Source organism: Eriocheir sinensis, chromosome 15 (genome assembly GCF_024679095.1).
Source record: "Eriocheir sinensis breed Jianghai 21 chromosome 15, ASM2467909v1, whole genome shotgun sequence".
In the NCBI taxonomy this organism is placed as follows: domain Eukaryota; kingdom Metazoa; phylum Arthropoda; class Malacostraca; order Decapoda; family Varunidae; genus Eriocheir; species Eriocheir sinensis.
Genome location: NC_066523.1, coordinates 19,415,591 through 19,415,862, shown reverse-complemented (window position 1 = coordinate 19,415,862; position 272 = coordinate 19,415,591).

Here is a 272-nt window from a genome sequence, read left to right as displayed (position 1 = left end):
TGTTTCGTCATCTTCCTCCTCATCCTCATCCACTTACTCTTCCTTTTCCTTCTCCTTTTCTTTCTCTGTTTCGTCATCTTCCTCCTCATCCTCATCCACTTACTCTTCCTTTTCCTTCTCCTTTTCTTTCTCTGTTTCGTCATCTTCCTCCTCATCCTCATCCACTTACTCTTCCTGCTCCTTCTCCTTTTCCTTTTTATCCTCGCCCACATACTCTTCCTGTTCCTCCTTTTCTTCCTCCTCCTTTGGAATACCGCTGGATGTGTTGCATG